Here is a 24078-nt window from a genome sequence, read left to right on the forward strand (position 1 = left end):
GTTGAGCCCAAAAGCTTGGCTGCTTTTGTTTTTGTTTATTTACAATTCACAGCCAGAGTGAATCTGAGCCATGATGGGCCAGGGGCCCGACACTCAATCCTTGCCACATATAAAGGTGCAAAGCAAGACTTTTGCATTCTAAGTGGGGTACCCAGGACTCTATTGAGCACTTTAATAATCATACATGTTTTGCACTGCATCACAACACTTTCCCCACCCCTAGCTTTCACATCGCAAGCTTTTGAAAATTAGACTTTTGGGCCCTGCGCGGTGGCACAGTGGTTAAGGTCCTCGCCTTGCACACCCGGGATCCCATATGGGCGCTGGTTCTATCCAGGCAGCCCCGCTTCCCTTCCAGCTCCCTGCCTGTGGCCCGGGAAAGCAGTCGAGGACGGCCCAAAGCTTTGGGACCCTGCACCCGCGTGGGAGACCAGGAAGAGGCTCCTGGCTTCGGATCGGCATAGCATTGGCTGTTGTGCTCACTTGGGGAGTGAATCATTGGATGGAAGATCTTCCTCTCTGTCTCTCCTCTCTGTATATCCGGCTTTCCAATAAAAATAAAATAAATCTTTACAAACACAAAAAAGAAAGTATATTAGACTTTTGAAAATGACACTAAGTGATAAGGTTTGAAAGTAAGTGGGAGTGCTTAGGGATCTAATCTACGATGGCCATTTCATAAATGAAATTTGTTTCTTATTTTCTACCACACAATTTAAGTTTGTTTAAGAAGAGAGAAATTAGCATATATATCGTTTTCTGTAGTATAGTTCAGCAAATCTGACAAACCATACATGCTTCTCTGATAGTACGCCACAGTAGAGTATTTGATGTGGTATTAAACCATCTTTCACTCAATAACAACAAGTCCTTTCAACTAACCTTCTGCATTAAAACTAAAAATCACAGTAAGTGCCTATTTGTGTATACATACACACATGTATTGAATAGATGAAGAAATGAATTAGGGCCTGGTGCAGTAGCCTAGCTGCTAAAGCCCTGGCCTTGAATTTGTCTGGCCCTCATATGGGTGCCGGTTCTAATTCCACCAATCCCATGTCCCATCCAGCTCCCTGCTTGTGGCCTGGGAAAGCAGTTGAGGATGGCCCAGAGTCTTTGGGACCCTGCACCCAAGTGGAAAATCCAGAAGAATTGAAGTTAGGAAGAGAGGGAGGAAGGAATGAAGGAAGTACAGGAGGAAAGAAGGGAGGGAGAAGGAAAGAAGGGAGGAAGAAGGAAAGATAAGTAACTTTATTTCTGACAGAAGAAGATATGTAAAACTCAAAATGACAAGAAATTGCCCTGACACATACCTTTATTCTTAATGACACAACTCAAATTAAAATTATCAATGGCGCTTGGTGTTCAAAATTCTGTATCCAAAAAGAAATGCTACCTGAATTAAATTGCAATATATTAAAAGTGAATAAATGATAAGGAATTTTTTGTAAAAAGTCATAATCGCAGTCAATTTTCTTGCGTAGAAGGGTATTAAGTATGTGGAAAAAACTGAAGCATCAAAACAAGTTTTGAATTTAGTGCTTTTATTTTGCAATAAATAAGACAAGTGGATAGATACTGTCAACTGATATTTTCTTGATCATTTGATATGAGCATAAAAGTTGTGAATTTCAATTCAAAGTAGTGTGCCATCAATAATCTTTACTAAATTGATGGCCTTACTTATACTTAACCATAGCACTGTTAGTGAGCCGAAAAATCACTATTTTCCTATCAGAAGGATCGAAGTTCCTAGCTCACATGCATTGCCTGCCCTGCTTGCTTACACATGGGTTGTCCACAGTACTTATTTTAGATCATAACTTGATTGATGATGCTTGTCATCCTCCTATCCTGCATATTTATCATAATAATGGGAAATATTTGACATTTTTTAAACAAGTTTGCCTTTCATATTCAAAAGCAACAGATACAGCATGTTAATTCATTTGTGAGACTGTTTTATTTGCTGTTGCTAATTAATAACTCTCTGAAACAATAGTCTAAAATCTGAAATTTCAGCTTTAACATTATTTTCACAAGTAAACCTGTTACAAGGAAAAACACAACAAATGTGCTGTGGGAGGAGTTAGAACAAACATGCCTGTTTTACTTCCTGACCTTCATTTGCTAAATGATAGTGGGGAAAGCAAAACAAAACAAGTACAGGATAATGATTTATTTGCTGCTAATTTTCAGATGTCATATATTGTTGTAAAATCTTTCAGGAAATTATCAATATACCTAACATGTAATAAATGTAATAATCAATAATCATGAAATATTTGTTATCTATTTAAAAAAATGAAAGGATAGGGACATTTTCAATATCAAATCATACATTTGGTTTTATTAATTCATCTTCCTGCATGTTCTTTTGATAATTTATTTTCTATTTTCTTACATATTTGAGGATTTTGACAGTTTCTATTAACGATTCCATAGGAGCAGGTATTTTCCCTTCTACTTACTCTTTTTATACCCCGCGCGTTACTACAGTAATATAGTCATTTACAATAGTCACAAGTCCATCTATTTAAGTACATGTGGATATTGTAGGCTTACATAATGATAGAAAGTACATCGACCTATTGCCAAGATATATTTAACAATTTCATTATGAGTCCTCCCTTTATTCAGAAGGAGAGCTGCTTACTGCAATGAATCAGCAGTGACTCGTATACTCATCTACATTATATGGTTCCTTTAGGCAAATACACTTACACAGTTATTTTTGTATCTCTTGATCTTAGGGTCTGCATGAAAGTCGCCCTTTAACGGAAAGACCATATTTGTGTTTTGGGGGGTTGGTCTATTTCACTGACCATAAGGTTTTCAAGTTGGGACCATTTTATTGCAAATAATAGAATTACAGTTTCTTTCTTTTTTTTTTTTTATGTCTGAGTAGTGTTTCATGAAGTAGATATACCACAGTTTTTTGTCCATTCATCTTTCAATGGGCATCTGGGTTATTTCCATGTCTTTATGTGTGTGTTTTGCCACTGTGAATGTACAATTACAGGTCCCTTTTTCGTGTGCAAATTCACTTCCTTTGACTATATTCCTAGCAGTGGGATAGCTGCATCATGAGTTTGATCAATTTTTAGATGTCTTAGAACCCTCCTGACTTCCATAGTGGCTACACTAGTCAATACTCCCACCAACAATGAAGTTGGATACCTTTCAACCCACATTTATGAAAACACGTGTGATTTTTTTATTTTAGGCTAATCTCACTGCAGTTAAGTGGAACCTCAATATTCTTTTTCTTTTTGTTTTTGTAATGGCTAAGAAGACTGAGTTCTTTATTTTTTTTTCCATATGCATAGTAATTACTTGAATTTATCTTTTGAAAAGTTCTGTTCATTTCCTTTACTCATTTCTTCTCTGAATTATTTGTTTGGTGTCATTGGGTTTCCAAAGGCCTTTGTAAATCCGATGATTCCTCTGTCTGTTCTATAGTGTGAAAAGATCCTTGCCCAATTTATTGGTTGCTTTTTCACCTTGCTGGTTCTTTCTTTTACTGTACAGAAGCTTCTCAAACGACATAATCACATTTGTTTATTTTAGCTTTGACTGCCTGTGCTTTGGTGACTTTTTAATAAAATCTTACCAATGCCGGTATCTTGCAGAATGTTCTGTGTGTTTTCCTCTGATAATTGGATAATTTCTGGGTGCAAATATAAGTCCTGGATCAATTTATGATTGCTTTTTACATTAGATGTCATGTGAGGACCTTGTTTTGTTAAATCCTCAGGCTAATATCCAATTGTCCCAATAGCATTTGTTGAGGAAACCTTTGTTCCCTGAACGATTTTCATTTCTCTTGTCTGAATATTAGTGGTTACACATGTGTGAGCTCACTTCTGGGATTCTCATTCTGCACCACTGATCTTCTCTGTCTCTGCACCAGTTCCAGGTTGCTGTGGTTATCACTGCCCTGCATTGTATCTTAAGTCTTGAATTGGGATTCCTCAGCTTTATTTTTATTCGTCAGGATACTTTTGGCTATTCGTGGTCTCTTGTGTTTCCACACTGTTTTTTTGTATCCTTTTTTCTACTTCTGAGAAGGATGTTGTTGTGATTTTGATAGAGAGCATGGTTAATCTGTATATTACAAGTGGGAATGTGGACATTATGATAAAGTTGATCCTGCTGATACAGGAACATGGTGACTTTCTGCATCATTTTATGACATCTTCTATTTCCAATTTAAAATATTTTGTCACCTTCATAGAGGTCTCCCCTGTCTTTGGTTAGGTTTATTCCAAAGTATCTAAGATTCTTCTTTGCTATTTTATTTCATTTTTAAATGTTTTCTTTTTTCTTTTTCTTTATTTCCTTTGATTTCTCTTTTTCTCTTTCTCTCTCTTCCTCTCTCTCAAGTTGTAAAGGCTGATATGAAGAGAGGAGAGAGAGAAACAATAGTTATCTGCTGGTTCACTCCCCAAAAGGCCACAGTGGCCAGAGCTGAGCCTATCTGAAGCCAAGAGCCTGGAGTTTCTTCTGACACTAGCACGTAGTTGCAGGGGTCCAAGACTTTGGACCACCTCTTGCTGTATTCACAGGCCACAAACAGGGATCTGGATGGGAAATGGAACAGCCAGGTCATGAACATATGGGATCTTGGGACATGCAGCTTATTTTCCCAAGGAGAATAATAATAATACAAATCAAACTTTTTAAAAAGGTGCATAATTGCACTGAGAAATCAGCCCTCGAACTTCTTTATCTGACATACAGCAGGTTATCTTGGATTAACTACACATGTGTATTTGTATTCTTTCACATCAACTGAATTATGAAATTCAACAAAGATATTAACCTTTCAGGATATCCAAAGTTTCCAACAAACAGTAGAAATAATACTGCTAGTGACTAAGACTTTTATACATGCTATTGTTTGGGAATGAAAGAGTAAGCGCAAGAATGAGGGTATGTGTGTGAGAGTGAGAGAGAGTAAGGCAAAGAGCGAAATCTTCTATTTATATTTGACATTGAAAGTTTGACCAGGCTGATGTCAAAGTCAGGAATCCCATACAGGATTCCCATTTGGGTGTCAGGGGTCCAAGTATTAAAACCATAAACAATTCCCTGCCAGAATGTGAATTAGTCAGCTGCTGAATCAGAAGCAGGGCCAATCATAGTTCAGGCACTCCAATAAGGAATACGAACAGCTGAGTCATAGCATGAGATACTGGAACCATAAAAATGTTATTTGTTTGTGAGTCAGATGTTGTTGTTTTCAATCGTAATGAAATCTTCAAAAGAATATTTTCTTTTTCATATTTTCATTGAGGTGTCCGGAGCTTAAAGCAGTACACAATCCAAGCCCAGTATTTTTGAAAAAATGAGTCAAAAAGCCAAGGGAGAAATATCTAAAATCTACACAGCTGTATTCCAGAGCCTATTATGTTATTGGTTTCACAAAAAACATTGCTTTTCTTTCATATTTTGCTTTGTTATTCTCTAAAACACCCCAAATTTGAAATAACTAAGTGTACATAGCTAACATGGCATGTTTTATTTTTTTTTAATTTCCATATAATTCTTATATTTTATTGATTCATTGAATAAACAATCATTTAATTATAGTTTTGAAATACTTCATTGTAAGCTGAAGCTTTATAAGAAATGGAAAAAGTCCCATTATCAAGTCCAGTATAATGAAAACTGAAAAAAATTAATTACTTATAAATATGTCAATAATTACTTTTCAAAAAGATTGTACTGATCTCAAGATGTAGAAGAGAGCTTGGAAAAGATCATCAATGCTGATTATTTGTTTATTAGATTTGACTTGAGAATGATGCTGTGTTTGTGGGATAGCAATGTGAATTGAAGAGGTGAGACTGATAGCAACAAAAACTGTGATGCTGTTTTCACAAAAACAGTAAGTTTTGAAAAAACTAAAAAGGTAATTAAAATTATTAAACACTTTTCAGAATATATGATTTCAAATATTTTGTGCTACAGATTTCATAAAAAAATGTTACTGTATTTTATGTTTTGTTATCCCTTGAGGCACTACATTTTTTTGAAATCAGAATTACTGATATATTTCACAAAAATAGAAAATACTAAGGAAATTAAAGGGGTATTTGAAAAATTATAAGCAAAAAAATCAGAAAATCTTTTTAATCCTTTTAAAACCCTCTACAGTGGCAATTGAATAATATTAAAAGACAGTTGTTTATGACTGTATTATTTTAGTAAATAAATGAAAATGGCACAAAGAATTGTTTGGTAGGATCTGTAAATGATTTCGAGTGCCATCATCTTTTGAATAATATTTGGTTTGGTTTGAGAATGTTTTTCAATATTCATAATTTATTTTCTTCTGACAAATGTTAAGGCTATAACATCAATTCTCAAATGTTGTTTCTATATAGAATTCATTTTAATCCTCCAAAAATCAATGCAAAATTGAGAAATTATGAAAAAGTGATTTATAATATGTTTGTATTTCTATTTCTTTAGGAAATATAAATTAAAATACATTTAACAGTAATAAAAGTTGGAGTGGTAGAAAGAATTGCTTTCAGACATTATTTTTGTTTTAAATGTTGCTACACACACATAGGAACATCTATTTAATGAACTGTTTGAAAACTAAGCATGAGTTAAAGAGAAAGCACAATGGCAAAGCATATCTGCCTAGCAGAGAAAATGTGACTAGTCAAAGCCACAGATCAGGGATGAAAACAGACTCCAGAAGGGCAGATTGCTAGAGCTTGTGCTCTTCATTTATCTGCTGTGATTTTCATTACCAAGCCAAGATTAGTATCTGATATGCTGAATTTTTCATATGAGATAATCTACAGAAAATTACAATTAAATCAGACTGAATAATTTCAATAGTTTCACAGGGTTGGTAGGACATTGTGAACTTAATAATAGGTTATTTTTAGGTCACATTTCAAGGACACAATTTTTTCAAGGTCTAACATGCAGAACTTGTCTCTCAGAAGAACATTTATATTAAAAGAAAACTAATAAAATATATAGGACAAAATGGACAATTTATCTGTGACAGGTAGAAACTACTTCAAGAACTTAAAATTAATAGTGCCTTAAAAAGAGTCAAAGAAATGAAATAAGATTAAGGTGAAGATTTCAGTAAGAAATATTGAAATGGAAGGAGTACACTATAGTAAATTGTAAATTATATTTCATTATGCTCATCTTTATGTTTGTGCTTGATTATATTGCATTTCAGTTTCTCACAGCTAAGGAATGGAGACCCTAATCCTTGGAATTGTGACGTTTCATTATTCTTGGATAATAGACTAAGGTGTCAATAATGGTATACTAATTACAAAATTAGATTTTAAGACACACTGCAAGTTTCCCTTTATGGTTTTGTGCTGATAGCTTCAACTTAATATCTGGAGGATCTGCCTATTGAAAGATGAGCAAACTGTAGAAAATAAATTGAAGTTAGCCTAGAACATCAGTAGATCACTGATAGCAAACAACATAAGCAAACCCAGCGATATGATCATGACCAGCATAGCATCCAGTTGACATGAGACTTCCCAACTGGAATATCCATTGTGGCAAGATTGCACAAAACAGCAGTGTTAATTAGGTGGCATATTATTAAACCACCAAATTAAGATATGTTGAAGACTCTGACTTCACAATGCTCAGTGTTCCTATCATGTGCTCTGGTATATTTCACTAGCAATCTTGCCAGTGTATTTTGTTTGTTTCACTTTTTTATTGTTATTATGATTATTTTATTAGAAAGGCAGATTCACCTTTCTAATAAAAAGAGAGGAAGATACAGAGAGAAGGATCTTTGATCTGCCTGTTTAATCCCTGATTTTCTAGTCAAAGCTGAGCAGATCTGAAGCCAAGAACCAGGAGTTTCTTCTGAGCTTCCCAAGTGGGTGTGGACCCCTGTACTGTGTCCTCCTGGCCACAAACCAGGAGCTGGAAGATAAGTGGGCAGCTGGGACACCAACCTGTGCCGATATGGGATGCTGGAGCATGCAAATAATGGATTTAGCCACTAAGCCACTGTGCCTGACCCTTGACAGTGTACTTTTTTTAAGAAAAATTATTTATTTTTATTTGAGCCCAATGGCAGGTGCTGTGCCGATCCAAAGCTGGGAACCAGGAACCTCTTCTGGGTCTCCCATGTGGGTGCAGGGTCCCAAAACATTGGGCCATCCTCGACTGCTTTCCCAGGCCACAAGCAGGGAGCTGGATGGGAAGTGGAGTTACTGGGACCAGAACCGGCAACCAAATGGGATCCCAGGCATTCAAGATGAGGACTTTAGCTGCTAGGCCATGCCACCGGGCCCGACAGTGTACTTTGAATACTTGAATAAGATACCCTTCTCCAGAGCAATATAACAGAAAGTATGCCAATGACATTTGTTCCACTGACTTTCTTTCATTCATATATCTACATTTTCAGAATTAATGTTTGTATGTTATTTATGATGTCTATGTAGTTCTATAATCAAGTATAGAAAATGAATTATTTTCAAAAAGCGCACATGCATGTAAGAAAGACTCTGATGTCATCACTATTTCCTACAAATTCTACAACCTGGGAAAATACATCTTTTTCTCTCATTTTTACTCTTTATCCTATTATCTGCCGACTGAGGCTTGATTTTTTCTCTTTGGAGCCATTCTTATAACTCAACACTCAATAAATGAACTCCAATTGAAGCTAATTTAGAAAATACATATTATTTCACAATAATAGAGCGTTTTACAGTTTTGCTATTTAAAATCACTTCCAAGTCTTACCTCTTTTTTGTTGTTGTTGTTGTTAACATAAAATTCTACATCTTGTCTTTAAGTTGTACCTTTCTCATTTTTTTTCTCTCTCTTCTGTAACCTAGGAATAAGAACAAAATCATACATAAGGTAATCATAATATTTGAAGTGGTGTTTAGCCTCAGCATATAATAAGTCAGTGCAGCACAGAATTTGAGGGATTTTTGCCATGCATTTTGTTACTTTCCAACAATTTAAGCTCATTATGTCACTAGTTTCATGTTGCTTTTGGATTTAACTCTTGTCCTCATTTTCTAAATCACCACAATAATATACACTTGCTTGTCCAATATCCTTCCTTTGTCTCCTCTTTGTTTTTGTGATGGCCCAAAATTCTTGATATTTCTTGACTTTAAGCCATCTTGTTAAGTCTTTACCTAGTGTATCAAATGGAATGTCTGGATCTGACTTTGTGTCCATGTCTTAGGGAAAAAAAGAAAAATACACATTGTATTAAGTTAAATGCATAAAACTTTGTTTTAAATTGATTAAATATTCAAACACCATTCAAAGGTAATTCAAAATCTGGTCACAATCACACAGAATGGAGACTCACCACTAATTCAGCATACAATTTTGTGATCCAAAATTCAAAACAGGACAGTGCTTAACTCTCCATGGATGTCTTTACCAGAGGTAACTGCTGCCAGAATTCATATGAATGATTATTGCCCAATCAATACAATTCACTATGTGTTTTCTAAATGCCCCCAAAATTCCCTTCAGGGCAGAGTAGCATATGCCTAACAAACCAGGAATAATGTTTAAGAAGTTGAGAAATCCAGCAATCATTATACAAAAAAGAGAGGTCAGTAAGCCTGCGGGTTTGTCATTTACTGTAGAATAACCAGCATTTATCTTTTGTATAGATCATATAGCCGAGTATCAGTGGAAGCTAATTGACTTGAGTCCACAGTCCATGTGATCCTATTATTCTAACATCACATAAAGAGCCTCTCTCTGTGTTATGGATTGACTTAGGTAAGCAGTTATCGGCTAGTTTATGCCCAACTAACTAGCTCATGTGTAAATATTACCTAGTGATTTTATGAGTCATCAGGTCACAAATTAAAGGTATTATTTACATAGGATATTCAAATATCATACTACATTATGAATCCACAATTTTGAGAGTGAATTGCAAATATCATTAGTGAAATAAAACAACTCTTGGCAGTAAATCAAGTCTTGAATGGGTTACTTTATAATAACATTTGGCATTTCATATAAGATATATGATGCATTAGGTTATTTTCCATGAATGGTCACAAAAACTGAATTACACTGTGCATTAAGTGTACATGATAAAATGACAGATACTTATGCTATCATTTTCATAAAAAATAAAAGCTTAAATGGTGATATGTTATTACAATATTTATTTAATTTTCTCATTGTGTTGATAATCCGTCTCATTACGTTTTCAGTCTGAAATAATCTGTGAAAATGAAGTCTGGCTATAAAGTGACTTATTTAAAAAATAGCTGAGCTTTATCACTGTGCAATCCCAAATAAACACATCCAATCCAATCATCAAGGCAGAAAGAATGTTATCATATTGATTGACATTGCATCCTACAGGAGTCCTAAAGTATCAGTTCACTTGAGGTCAGTCATTTTCCAGAGCAGTTTTTTTTTAAGGATTTATTTTTATTATTTTTTTATTGGAAAGGCGGATATACAGAGAGGAGAGACAGAGAGGAAGATCTTCTGTCCGATGATTCAACCCCAAGTGAGCTCAACTGCAGATGCTATGCAGATCTGAAGCCAGGAGACTCTTCCGGGTCTCCCACGCAGGTGCAGGGTCCCAAAGCTTTGGGCCATCCTCTACTGCTTTTCCAGGCCACAGGCAGGGAGCTGGATGGGAAGTGGGGCTCCCGGGATTAGAACCAGCACCCATATGGGATCCTGGGCATGCAAGGCGAGGACCTTGATCACAGTGCCACGGCGCTGGGCCCTTATGTTTATATAATTATTTCAATATCTAACTTTATATTATGCATCATATATAGAGAAATATTATTATAATTACATGTACATTATAAATAAATAAAATTTTCCAAAAAATACTAAGTAAGACATTTTATGCCTTTTGAATAAAGACTTTTTTGTTAAAAGCTTTATAAATATTGTTTTCACCTCAATCTACCATTCAAAGCAAGTTGAACTGTCGTCTGTCTCTCCAATTGAGACATCTTGCTGCTTTGACAAGGCAGTCTTTTTTTTTTTCTAATTTTATTCTTTATTATATTTTTGACAATCTTTTCATAGTTAATTAGGGTAAAAAGGTTCAAGGGATATAGGAAAGGGGTAAGACTATTGTTTCCATATTTTTTCCTTCATGTTTCTGAAGAAACAGGGGATATTGAGGGAGAAGTCCCACCCAGTTTCCCACCCACCCCAAGTCCCTGATGTGGGGCATGCTCTGAGATACTGGCTCAAGTGGTTTTCATAGTTCATAAATTGTGAATTGTTGCTAATCTTGCCATTCCAAGCATAATGAGGTCATTGAAGAATCCACTGATTGATACAGTCCAGCATAGAGTCTCCATTTGCCCAGTATTTCACTGCCAACATGTAGCTAAGGTGGTTGATTCATTTGTTCTGTCTTCTGTCTTTTCTTGGTTAGGGTTCTGAGTCCAGCATTTTGATTGAGGAGATCCCCCAAAGAAACTTTGCGGTATGCCCAGACAAGATTCTTGTGTGTTCTAGCAAGTACAGGGCCCGGCACAGTCCATCGCCCTGATCAGCTGCTGGCTGCAATTGCTGGGTTGGTTCTGTTTTCAGTCCCTACTTTCATTGGAATCAATGGGTGTTGCAGTCCCGCCTGGTTCTGTCCAGCACATGCTCGGCCCTCACATAAACCAGTGGGAGCTGCAGCCTAGTCATGGTGACCCACAATAACCCCCACCAGGCCCGCCCCCTACCCTGGTTTGCCAGTATATGCAGCAGAGTAGTCAAGTATGTCCCACATCCCATTTGATTCTCATACATGTCAGTGGGCATTGAAGCTTAGCTCTATCTAACAAGCTCAACTATCCAGCCCTCACTGATATTGTTGAGTGCCTCTCTGTCTAGCCACCACAGCCCCTGTACAGGTTTCATGCCCTCCCACGGGATGGTAACCCAACATCCCGTGGGAGGAGCCCACTATTTCCTTCCCAGGTTTCTCTCACTCCTGGATTATGCACTCTTCAGGTGGTTCTGTGGTTTAACATGACAGAATTAGCCCCAGTGCCTGCTTCTGCTAGCTGACACTATGGCTAAGCCCAAACAACCCTCACCAACTTTAATTTATGCTTGCACCAGTAAGAACAATGAGCCCAGCCTGGCTTTTCCCTGATCTAGTCCACAAGAGGCACACAGGTATTTTAGCCCTGCTTAGTCTAGTCTGCCCCCATCCGAACTCATGCTCTCCAGTGGGAGTAGCTGTCCAGCATGGGGAACCACCCCCGCCCCATATTTCCCCAGTCGGCTCTGCCCCCTCCCTTCCTGGTTCTCATGTGTGCTGGTTAGGAGCTGTGGTCATATCTGGCAGAAGCCACCTCTCCTTGGCATTTCATATTGTGCACTGTTTTTTGTCACAACTGAACCTGGCCCGACACACAGTCTGTTCTGGTGCTCGGATTTGCCAGTGGATGACATGAACTGACTCAGACTGGTTTGCCCCCAACCCATGCCAAATGTGTGCCAGTGGGAAACTTTCCATGGCCTATTCTGGGCTGTTTCCTATCATGCTTCTTGTGCTTACCTGCAAGGACTTTGTCCTACCAGAGGAGTTGCCCAGGCTCCTCCATCAGAACCCTTCCCAATGGCAGATTTTGCACATACTAGCGGGTCCATGAGCCAGCACTATTCAGTTCACCTCCTGTCCTAGGAGGAACAGTGGATTTTCCTAACTGGCCTTCAACCCAATCTGGTTCTTTCTGTTAGATGTTTCAGCCCCAGGCATGGCTCATCCATACCCACATATAGCTTACATATGGCTCAGTAGGGCTTCAGACCTAGCCTAGTCCATCCCACATCTACCCTGGTCCTCCAGGACACCAGAGACAGTGTTGTGGTCTGACCCTGCCTGGTGCATCCAGTCCCAGTCCACACTTGTGCCAAGGGAGACTACAACCATTTCCTCATCAGAATGCAGCCCCCATTCCAGCCCATGTGCCCATTGGTGGGAACCTCAACCCAGTTAGGGTGTCCTCTTAGCTCCCCAATTTATCCTGTTCCCAACCATAGAACACGTGCATGCCAGTGGTTGCTATGACTCAGTTTATCTCAGCCCCTCACCTGTCCCAGCCTCAGCCTTAGATGCTGTGGCTTAGCGTCCCTTGCTCACTCAGACCAGTAGGTGCAAGAGCCTAGCTCTGCATGACCTGTGTTCCATGCTGGTTTCTAGTTTTGCTTGTAGGCTAAAGTCCTGCCAGTACACTGTTTTCCATTTCCAATGCCAGTTGTTGGAGCTACTTTGCATATAGGAGAGTCTTAAGGCAAAGGCAATCACTTTTGTCCACAAACAGCTTTAACAAATGAACAGACATACAAACAAACAAAAAACCGAAAATGGACAGACAACAAGGAAAGCTTAGAATCAGACAGGAAATGATCAGCGTGGATTCACTTATACCTCACTAAGTGGGACACAAAGATTAGTTACGCCTCACTGAGGTATTGGGTATTTCTCTGCACACCCCCACAAAAAAAAAAATGTTCTTTACCTAAACTGATGACACATGTCTTGCTAGAGTTATAAGCAAGTTCAGACTATCTGAGAAACAACTAACTTTAGCAAAATCATGCTTCAACACTATAAAGAGCTAAATACTAAAATAAAAATAGATGAGACAGTTGTATAGTAATCTATAGCCATTTTGAGGTGTATGGAACCCAGTTGAATATAAATCAAAAATCGAAATGTCTATGAAGAAGTCACAGGATGTAGTTAAGAACCCGCATTTTCCTATTAGCATATTGTTAATCAATACCATGTCAATTAATGCCATAATGTTGTAAATGGTTGCTGATGTTATATCTGGGCTTTTAATTGATTGGGATGATACTTTGCTGGCTTTACCTTCAGACCACAGATGGTCTCACCAAGAAATCGTTGAACTAACTAAGATAATATGCTGCTGGTCTTTATGCTTGGTAAATACTTCCAATGAAAGAACCTCAACTGAATTTGAACTGTGGTAATGCAACAAGGTGGAGAAATCCACCAAGGGGAAAGGGTTCGGGGAGGGGTCGGGGGAATCCCAGTGCCCATAACACTTTGTCACATGATGCAATGCAATTAATAAAAAAATAATTAAATTAAAACTATGGCACATTAAATAGGTCAAAAAATATGTTTTTAGTTACATGCTCTGATTTCAAAACTCATAGCAGTTTGAAAGGATGATTTGTTTATGTTTGAAATCCTTATGTTTAAGTATCACAAGCTTGTGATAACTTGGATATGAATCTTATTAATTCTATGAGATCATGTTCAGATATTTTCTATCTGTCTTACCATAGCTGACACTTTCTGTAATCTGTAGGCATCTATAGGTGCTGATTTTTTCATTATAAGTATACCTAATTAACCCAGCAAAAACAGTTCAACATTTCAAACCAGGTTAACATTATACCAGACAACACTGCCTCTGTTCATACTGGGGCAGATGATGACTTTGACTTGTGATATGTTGACAATAATGAATTTATTTTAAGTACAAATAAAAATAAAAACTAGAAAAAGAGAGAAATATTGAAACTTCCACTCCTTCCACAAAATTGGAAAGTACTACTTAATTAACAAATCAAAATAAAAATCCAAATACATACATTAATAGATGATTCAAATGATAAACAGAAAAAAATGTCCCACTAACCTTAATTACTCATGAAATGAAAATAGCAGGCACAAAGTAATCTAGAATTATATGCAAATCATGCTTAAATTCTAGATAAGGTTAAAACTGTCTTCATTTTCAAAAGGAACAGTTTTCAAAAGGCTGATTCAAAAGGATATGGACAAAATTTATGAAATTCTCAATTAGCTAAATACTCAATTTCTCACGTGGCTTTAACATTTACGAAGATATTAAATTAAATGTGCACTTTTTTTTTATAGATCTATTTTTGTCTTTGCTTAATGAGGACACACACTTAAGGCCAATTCTATCTGCCCAGTAATAATTAAACATTGGAAGAGTTTGAGTATATAACTCCTGTATTCACTATATATGTATATTCTGGAGAAATGTCCCACTGAGTTCCAATCTGCTGAACTCTGCTGTGATGGTTGAAAATAGAGCATGTGATTAAAACCTCCTTGCTAAACTCAACACATGGAGATATCAAGACATAGTACATTTTGTTCCCAGTGTAGAAAGATGGTAGAAATAGCAGAGATCGAACAATCCAATTGTACAAATATATTAATTTCTAATAGCTCATAAAATGTCTCAGAAAGGTGCTTACACGCCAAATAATAAGCACTGACCCAGTGCAGAGTCAGCTGGTATGTTTAGTAGCAGGAAATACTGAGAGTTTGCAACACTGATACCAGAAGGAGAAAGTAAAATAGGATACATACATCTGAGACATGAAATGCTTAAGGAGGAAAAAGGGTAACAGAGCTTTCTTGATCACTCAGTACCTACATTTATACACACATATTAACTGGTCAAGATATTCAGATGCAATTCATCTTGTATAATAATAAAAATTCATCTAAATACTTGCAGCTTTTTTTTTTTTTATGTTGTGGAAAAGTGTCTTTTCTTCTGGTGCACTGGAATGGGATAAATAAAGGTTAGAAGTAGATGATTCACAAATTAAATAAAATAACAGGAAAAAAAAAAAAACAGTAAGAGCCCTGCTGACAATAACTAGTAATGCTTTTCCTATTGCTTATTTTGTAAATGACTAAAAATCTGATATCTCTTTGTGTTATCATCCCTCTCTCATACACAAACTTCATTGTTTTTCTCTCTCTTAAGAAAACACTTAGTGTGGGCCTCTCATTCATTTCTGGCCTGGAAATTGAAAATATGTATAAGTTTCATACTTCAATTGCATAGAAAAGGAATTTAGAATGATTAAGACTTCACATCTGTCACCATACACTAAAATTCAATCTACATGGATAAAAGACCTAAACCTACATCCAGAAACCTTCAAACTCTTGGAAGAAACTGTTGGAAATACCCTGCAAGACCTAAGAGTAGGTCCTGACTTTCTAAGAAGGACGCCAAAAGCAATAGCGGTTAAGAACAGAATAAACAAGTGGGACCTCATCAAACTAAGAAGCTTCTGTACAGCAAGGGAAACAATCAGCAAAGTAAAAAAGCAACCCACAGAGTGGGAGAAGATCTTCCCGCTCTATGTAGGAGATAGTGGGCTAATCTCCAGGATATACAAACAACTCCAAAACAACCAAAAAAAACAAAACAAACAAGCCACTCAAAAAATGGGCACGGGAATTGGGCAAACAGTTCACAAAGGAACAAGCCCAAATGGCAAACAAACATATGAAAAAATGATCCAGTTCCCTGGCAATAAGGGAAATCCAAATTAAAACATCGATGAGGTACCACCTAACACCAGCAAGATTGGCCCACATAAAAAAGAACACCAATGACACTTGTTGGAGAGGATGTGGGGAAAAGGGAACCCTACTCCACTGCTGGTGGAGCTGCAAATTGGTACAGCCTTTATGGAAATCAGTCTGGAGAACACTCAAACAACTCAAAATCTGCATACCATATGACCCAGCAATAGCACTCCTAGGAATATATCCAAAACACCTGTTTCACGACAAACCAACATGCACCCCTATGTTCATAGCAGCACAATCAGTAATTGCAAAAACATGGAAGCAACCGAAATGCCCATCAGCAGAAGATTGGATAAGAAAGCTTTGGATCATCTACTCCATGGAATACTACTCAGCTATTAAAAAAAAAAAATGCAGTTCTTTGTGGCTAAATGGGCCCAACTGGAAACTATAATGCTAAGGGAAGTGAGCAAATCTCAAAAGGTTAGATACCACATGTTTGCCTTGATTTAGCCTGTAATTTTTCTTTGGTTGTTTGTTACTTTTTGAACCTGTCATTGATACTGTCTCAACCCAGATGTTTTGAAGAATTGAACTTGCATTATTTTTAACATATTGTTTACTCAATACTATGTCAATTAATTCCATAACATTGTATATTGATGCTGATGTTTTGTTGGGGATTTTAACTGACCGGAACTTTACTCTGTTAGCTCTACCTTGAGACGAGAGAAGGTCTCCCCAAGAAGCCACTGAACTTATCTGGACAATAAGATGCTGGACTTTATGCTAGGTATATGCTTGCAATGAAGGAATCTCAACTGAACTTGAACTGAGGTTATGCAGCAAGGTGGAGGAATCCACTATGGGGGGAGGGTTGTGGGAGGGGTGGGGGGAATCCCCAGTGCCTATAAAACTGTATCACATAATACAATGTTAATAGCAATAAAAAAAAAAGAAAGAAAAAAAAGACTTCAAAGAATACAGTATTGGCAGTAATAGTAATATCTTTTTAACAGATCATGCCTTTGTTTCCGCATTAGAGAAAACAGATGTAAAGTTGACAAACATTTTTATTCTCTCCTTTGATTTAAATACATACTCTTTAAAAAAAAGATTTATTAATTATTAATGGAAAGATAGATATACAGAGAGGAAGATCTTCCATCTGACGATTCACTCCCCAAGCAGCCGCCATGTGTGAAGGTGAGCCGATCCGAAGCCAGCAGCCATGAGCTTCCTCCGGGTCTCCCATATGTGTGCAGGGTCCCAAGGCTTTGGGTCATCCTTGACTGCTTTTCCAGGCCACAGACAGTGAGCTGGATGGGAAGCGGAGCTTCCAGGATTAGAACCCGAGTTTATATGGGATCCAGGGGCATTAAAGGTGAAGATTTTAACCACTATACTCTGGCGCCGATCCCTAAATACAAGACTCTTATCATGATTAAAAAACTTTCTGCGATCCTTTTAACTTAATTTTAAATCATCTGTTCAATCATTATTCTTAAACTATAGGCATGATTAAGTTAATAAATTATTTAAATTAATTATCTGGGCCTATTTGAACTGAACTGAAAATGAGTACTTTTATTATATTCTCATAAATGTTTTATGATAATGTAGTTAAACTAATAGTCTATCAGTAAAGGCTGTCAAAGCTTTGCACAAGACAAAGTAAGTAAAACTAGACTGAATGAAATAATTTGATATTGGTTGTAAGCATGAGGGCATAGAAAATTAGGTCATGAGATGCCTAACTCATACCATAATGTTTGGGATTAAGTCCTGTTTTAGCCTCCAACACAGTAGTCTGTGAATGCTTCCAGCAAGTAGCAGATTATTGCCAAAATACTTACATACCTGCTACCCATATGAAAGGTCAAGATAGAATTCCTTCTCTTGCTTTAGCCTGAATTGGTGCAACTGTTGCTGCCTTTTGGGGGCTGGATCAGCAGATGGAAGAAATCTCAAACCTTCTTATTTCCCCTCACACTCTATCTTACAAAAAAAAAAAATCAATCATTAAAAATAATTTCATCTTAATATTTACATAAATTACCCAAAAAGAACATCATTACGTAGGACCTTTTAGGCTTGCCACAAATCACACGGCAGTTTAAAGTTCAAAGTGTTTGCAAATGTAATTGTAAAACACATTTTAGTGAATGTGTTTACACTATTACTAGGTAGTGCAGTAATCGTGATTCTCTTAGTCCTGTTTTAGCCTTATAGACTAAAACTCTTGTAGAAAGTGGACATGATATTTATATAAACGCTGTTAAAATTCAGTATTGAAAGACCACTTAAATCAGGCTTTAACGAAATGTTGTTTTGATAGTCAAATGCATAATGTAAATCATAAAAAAATACACTGTTCATGCCTAGATAGTGTAGTCTTTGTCAACTCAAATCTGTAAAGGATGTATGAAGGAGCCAAAAAGTGAAGGGATGAAAGGAGATAATGCCTTGAAGAGTTTCAGTGAAAATGTGGTTGAAACAAAAAGAAAAAAAAAAAAACAATAATCTGTGTACTTTTATTTAATGAATAGCATGTCTTATCCAAATGGAACTGTTTTCCTAGTTTCTTTATTGGTAGTGCAATAACAAACAGTTTATTTCTGTTCATACATTTTGCTGCCCTGCTAATGCTAGTCTCATTACTCTATCAGGCTGTCACAGGCTAGGTCTCCCTTTAAAATTCTGGATACAAATAGTTAGGGCACATTTCATTTAATAAGAAATTATTCCTAGTGTTATTGTTAATAAAGTCACCAATGCTCCTGCTAACATTTTTTTTTATCAAATAAAGGAAATTCAAATTTTGTTTGATTTTTTTCCTAATGCATGTTAATTTTAATGTATATTGTCTTAGAATTAATGTTGTCTTTAAAAAAAAATAAAGAGGTGAACCCATACTTTTTTATTTCGACATTTTTAAACTTGTGAATTACATTGTTATATCAGATTCACATTCCTGAAAAAAAAAAAGCGATATTAGGGGTATTTATTTGTGTAATCACCACTTTGTTTTATTAGCATTTGGAATATAATATAATTTATGTCCTCTTATTCATGAGCAATTTTATCAGCTTAATTTCTTACAAAATATTAGATGTGCGTGTGTATATCTTTATGGTTATATAATTTGCACGTGTTCATATATATTAATATACTCCGTTTTCAAAAGTTTTTTTTTATTGTGAAAGCGATTGTAGATGTCGCTACTAAGTTAAGGGTTTAAAGCCAATTTTTTCATTTTATATTTTGCTAAAAACAATATTCAGAATTTTTAAGCACTATTGAACATTAACAGCATTAATTTTTAAAATAATATTCACTTGTAATATCTTTTAGAGTTTTTATGATTTTATTTATACCACTTTGAAAATACAACTTAATTTTTGCCATAGTTTCCATTGTTTTCTGCTACTATTGTTGTCAGCTTTCCTTATCATTTTTTTTTTTTTTTGCTCATTTAAAGATCTAGGGTTTTTTTTAGATTTCTTGAAAACTTTATGGTTGAATAGCATGATGTATATGGATGTGATTTATTTTTTTTTTTCTGTTTCACATTTATCAAATCTTTTCCTACAAAAGAGAATTGGCCATGTTATAGGCCACAAATCAAGCTTAAGTAAATTTATAATGTCAAAATCGGACCATGCATCTTTTCATCAAGGAGTGAAACTAGAGACTATCAAGGAGTGAAGCTAGAGACCAAGAAGTGAAAACACCAAGGAAGACTTGTAAACACATGGAGACTGAATAAGATATTACTAAATGAGCAATAGGTTAGAGAGGAAATCAAAGGGGAAATTAAAACAAAAATCCTTGAATCAAAGGAAGGCATCAACACAACATATTAAAACTTATAGGACACAAACAAGGCAGGGCTAAGAGGAAACTAAACTTCAATCAATGCTTATGTCAAGATAGTAGAAAAGCATCAAGTAACTCAGCTAACCTTACAGCTGAAGGAACTAGAGAAACAACAAAGCAATCCCAAGATTAGTAGGAAAAAAGAAATCATCAAAATAAGGGAGGATATAAATTAAACAGAGACCAAGAGAACTATACATAAGATCATTGAACCGAACAGCTGGTTCTTTGAAAAAATCAGCAAACTCCCCACTAGCCCAACTAATTAAAAAAAAAAAAAAGGAAGGAGAAAATATATATCAATAGCATCAGAGACAAGAAAGGAGATACAGCAACAGAAACCTTGAAAATACAAAGAATCATCAGAAACTATCACGAGCAAGTATAAGCAAACAAATCAGAAGACTTAAAGGAGATGGATAGATTTTTGGACACATACAGTCCAAAAAAATTGAATTAGGAAGCAATTAAGAATCTAAATAGAACAATAACATGCATTGAGATTGAATCAGTAATTAAAGCCCTCCCAAGCAAGAGAAGTTCTGGATCAGATGCCTTCGCTGCTAAATTCTACCAAACATTTTGAGTGGAACTTACCCCAATCCTATACAAGCTTTTTCAAACAACAGAAAGAGACGCAATCCTTCCAAACTGTTTTCTATGAAGCTAACATCACCTTAATATCAAAGCCAGATAGAGAAACAACAGAAAAAGAGAACTACAGACCAAAATCCTTGATGAGCATAGATGCAATGATCCTGAATAAAATATTAGCCAACAGAATCCAATAGTACATCAGGCAGATCATTCACCTGAACCAGGTGGGATTCATCCCAGGCATGCAGGGATGGTTTAACAGCCGCAAATCAAAAAGTGTGATACAGCACAGCAACAAATTGAAAAACAAAAACCACAAGATCATCCCAATAGATGCAAAGAAGGCATTTGATAAAATCCAACACCATTTAATGTTAAAAACCCTAAGCAAGATAGGCATAGAAGGAACATTCTACAACACAATCAAAGCAGTTTACCAAAAACCCAATACCAGCATCATAATAAATGAGAAAAGATTGGAAGCCTTCCAACTAAAATCTGAAACTAGACAGGGATGTCCACTGTCACTGCTACTCTTCAACATAGTATTCAAAGTCCTTGCCAGAGGTATTAGACAAGAAAAAAACATTTAAAGAAATACAAAGTGGAAATGAGGAATTGAAATTATCTCTATTTGCAGATGACATGATTCTACATAGGAGAATCAAAAGACTCAGTCAAGAGAGCTCATAAGAGACTGTGGAACTCATAAAAGACCTTGGCAGAGTAACAGGATACAAATTTATGAACACAAATCAATGAAACTATTGCACACAAATAATTCTATGGATGAGAAAAGAATTGTAAGTACAGTTCAACTTAAAATATAGGAGTGGAATTTTAAATACCTAGGAATTAAGTTAACTAAATATGTGAAACACCTCTTTGGCAAAAGCTATAAAACATTAAAAACGGAAATAGAAGAACTTGAAAAATGGAGAACCTTACCAAGTCCCTGCATTGGCAGAATCAACATAATCAAAATGACCATATTACCAAAAGCAATATACAGATTCAATGCAGTTCCAATCAAAACCCCAACAACATTCTCAAAAATAGAAAAGATATCCTGAAAAATAGAAATCAAGCTGGAGGAATCACAATTCCAGACCTCAAGACATACTACAGAGCAGTGGTTTTCAAAATAGTCTGGTATTAGTACGGAACAGAATTGAAACACCAGAAGAAATTCCACACATGTATAGTCAACTAATCCTTGACAAGAAAACTGAAAACTGAAAACAATCCAGGCAAAAATTCTGGACTATTCAACAAATGCTGTTGGGACAACTGGATATCAGGTTACAGAATTAAGAAGCAAGACTCACGCCTGTCACATTATACAAAAATCAGCTATAAATGGGCCAGGGACCTAAATCTACACCAAAAAACCATCAAATTATTGAAGGAAAACATAAGAAACACATTCCAAGTATAGGGACAGGGGAATACTTCTTAGAAAAGATGCAAAAAGCAAAGGCAGCCAAAGCTGAAATGAACAAGTGGGGCTACATCAAACTACAATAATGCTTCTGTACAGCAAAGGAAATAATTAACAAAGTGAAGAAGCAACCAACAGAATGGACAAAAATTTTGTACACTACACAAGTGATAGGGGAATAATACCCAGAATTTACAAGGAGCTTCAGAAACCCAGTCACAGGAAATCAACCAACCAATCAATCAATCAATCAGTAAAACCCTTTAACAACATGGACAAAGAAAATGAACAGACATTTTTCAAAGGAACAGATTCAAATGGATAACAGACATATAAAAAGATGCTGAGGCTCTCTATCCATCAGAAAGCTACAAATTGAAACCACATTGAGAGGTACCACCTAACTCCAATGAGACTGGCCTACATTCAGAACTCAACTAACAACACCTGCTGGTGTGGATTTGGGGAGAAAGGCACCTTTCTTCACTGCTCATGGGAGTGTAGGCTAGTACAACTACTGTGGAAATCAATATGGAGAGTGCTTAGAGAATTATAAATAAACTTTTCATATAAACTAGCTATCCTCCTGCTAGGAATATCCCCAAAGAAAGTGAAATGTGCATATGACAAGGGGTTCTGTAATCCAATATTTGCAGCAGCACAATCTACAATAACAAAGTCATGGAAACAATCCAGATGTGCATCCAAAGAAGAGTGGTTAAAGAAACGGTGGTACATCTACTCCATGGAATATTATTCAGCTATTATGAAGAATGAAATTATGCTATTTACTACCAGGTGGTCCCAACTAGAAACCATTATGCTCATTGCAATGAGTCAATCACAAAAGAATAAATACAATATGTTCTCTCTTATATAAGGAAACCAGCATGGAAAGTGTAACTTTAATAATCCGATTTATACTGTTTTTTGTTTGTTTGTTTTGGCTGTATCCCATGTGATTTGATTTTTTTTTTAATTTCAGTTTTGTTTATTCCAAATAAGTTATTTTATTTTGTCAAACTCATCACTGGCTCTTGGATTATATGGTGGCATCATATTTTCCAAGTGCTTCCTTTTTGTCACTCATGTGTTGGTTTCTCAGTGGCACATTTTTTCATGGTGCTGTAATTTCATGTTGATGTTGTTCTTCATGTTTTTGCTGTGGCTGTTCTAACTCATATCAGTTGTTGACCTTGTTTCATGGCTTCTCAATTATAGATATGTATAGTGATGGAATACTGGGGTCTATCATATACAGATGTGGGGGTGTAATGGAACATGCATCCCTGCTTCCAGACGAAAGATGGATTCCTGCATTCACAATGAAATTATTGGACATGTGTAGACAATGGGTTGCTGGACTGTCAGACATTATATCAACAATGTTGGGGTACACTTAAAAAAGGGACCAATAGAATTATGATTCCTTATGAAGGACTATACTATTGTAGTAAAATGGAAAAAATCTGTCAGGGGTTGGAGTTTGGGGGGAATCTCAGCCTATACGATATTGTACAACATAATTCAAAATAAAAGTATGTTTAAAAACAATTAATTATTTTTGTTTACTAAAAACAAGAGAGGTATTTATTTTTTGTTGGAAAGTCAGATTTACACAGACTAGGAAAGAGAGAGAAAATGATCTTCCATCCAATTATCCACTGCCCATGAGGCCACAACAGTCGGATCTGAGCTGATCTGAAGGCAGGAGCCAGGAGCCAGGAGTTTCTTCCAGGTCAGCCTGTGGGTGTATGATCCCAATGATGTTGGCTGTCCTCTGCTTCCTTCCACAAGCAGAGAGCTGGATGGAAATAGAAGC

General features: G+C 36.3%; 1 long non-coding RNA gene across 1 annotated transcript; it reads right to left on the bottom strand.

Annotated features, from left to right (window-relative positions):
• Positions 1–1113: 1113 nt before the first annotated feature.
• LOC121147563 lies at positions 1114–20982 on the bottom strand. The gene is made up of 3 exons (XR_005882407.1): positions 20890–20982; positions 12407–12409; positions 1114–1124 (listed from the first exon to the last, which is right to left on the bottom strand). It is a non-coding gene; the product is annotated as an uncharacterized LOC121147563 (long non-coding RNA).
• Positions 20983–24078: the final 3096 nt, after the last annotated feature.

This window comes from Ochotona curzoniae, unplaced genomic scaffold (assembly GCF_017591425.1).
Source record: "Ochotona curzoniae isolate NIBS_2020 unplaced genomic scaffold, NIBS_Ocur_1.0 scaffold_4506, whole genome shotgun sequence".
NCBI lineage: Eukaryota > Metazoa > Chordata > Mammalia > Lagomorpha > Ochotonidae > Ochotona > Ochotona curzoniae.